The sequence below is a fragment of the Anneissia japonica genome, unplaced genomic scaffold (assembly GCF_011630105.1).
Source record: "Anneissia japonica isolate Jap-2015-1 unplaced genomic scaffold, ASM1163010v1 scaffold5350_len443212_cov192, whole genome shotgun sequence".
Lineage (NCBI taxonomy): Eukaryota > Metazoa > Echinodermata > Crinoidea > Comatulida > Comatulidae > Anneissia > Anneissia japonica.
Genome location: NW_022717468.1, coordinates 96,944 through 98,732, shown reverse-complemented (window position 1 = coordinate 98,732; position 1,789 = coordinate 96,944).

The following is a 1,789-nucleotide window of genomic DNA, read 5'->3' as shown; positions in this document are numbered from 1 at the left end:
ATATTATATTATATTGAGAACAGGAAACGGAGTAGGCCTAGGGTGTGCATTGGATAATAACTATTATGAATGTACGTAATAGGCTCTACATACACCTACCAATATCACAGTGGTTAAAAAAAAATTGACCAGTTTTATTTTGGTAACGGAATTACACAGAAATTTTTTAATTTCAATTTTGATTACAGTTAATGAGATTTCTGGATATTATAACCAATTAACATTAGTGACTGGTATCAGTCTGGACACAAGGTGTGGATACATTGTTAATGAAAGCTTGCTGCTCATATATTTATGGTTTATATTTGACTGGTTTTATTTGGAAACGGAATTACATGTCTGACTACTGAATAGAATACATCAAACTATCAAAAAGGAATTGGTAATAATCTTTAGTGTACTTGTAGAACTGCATCATATGATTTTAAGCTACTTTAACTACAGTACAGTAGGCAGTATTAGCTATGGCAATTTTTATTTTGGTAACGGAATTACACAGAAATTTCAATTTTTTCGAAGTTCCTCTGAATATTATAACCAACTAACATCAATGCCTGGCATCATAGTTTGGACATAAGATGTGGCTTAATTGTTATGAAAGTTTGCTGCTCATATATCTATGGTTAACTGTATTTGTATGGTGTTGTTTGGTAACGGAATTACATGACACAGTAATGGAATTACATGTCCGATAGAACATAGAGGTGGAATAAAATATCAAACTATCAAAAGAATGCATATCCATCTGCGGTTCAAATAGCTCAGTACTATGCAAGATCTATCCACTATATCTATGAATGTCGTCAATAACAATCCACATAAGTTAACTAAATTCGAATTTTTTAACAAACTTCAGGGTAAACTTGTGATTATGACTTTCGAGAACCTGACCAACAAACTTGATGGCATTCTTCTGACAAATATACTTAACAACCACCCACTTCAGGTCGGATCTATAGACAGTTTATTATCACTTTTGACTGTAGTCTTAACATTACTGATACCACCATGAGCTTCATTACTTTCTTCAACTTCATCACTATCATCAGCATCATCACTGACATCTGCATCATCACAATCATCAGCATCATTACTATCATCAGCGTCATCACTAAATTCAACTTATCACTGTCTTCACGGTTATTAGGGCCGTTGTTAAAGTCATTTGCCGCCACCTTGTCATTTATAGGCTCCATTGGACATAAGTATCAAACTGAATAAATGCTATGGTGGAATATGGGCAGTATAATTTGTAATAGTTAATAACGTTTTATTAACTGTATTTCTATGACCCAATGTAATTGGGTTACCATGCAATTCCGTTACCAAATGTAATTCCGTTACCAGGTTTTCTACAAAACTAGCGAAGATCAAAGAAAACTGATGAGTGATAATGGTAAATGTGTACCGGTATGCCAATAAATATAAAGTAAGTTGAGTTTATGGAAAACATTAATCACTTTTTTTGTTAACGGAATTACTGTTTGTGGTTTGATATTACTCAATACCTACCATGCCATGTCAGAGTCTATCTCAACATTAGAGTTCTAGGGACTATTAAGTCAAATATTCAGAATAATTGAAGTCAGGAAGGGTTGAGTCAAGTATAATTGGCGATTATTTTTTTAAATTAGCTATATATATTTTTTTTAATCATATGCTCGAATAGCGAAAGGTCCACTGATTAATCTCAGATAAGAAAGTATAATACATACTCCAAGTATTGAAATACACGCCATCGTGTTTGGATTCAATATTTCGACATTAATTATGTCATCATCAGGAATGA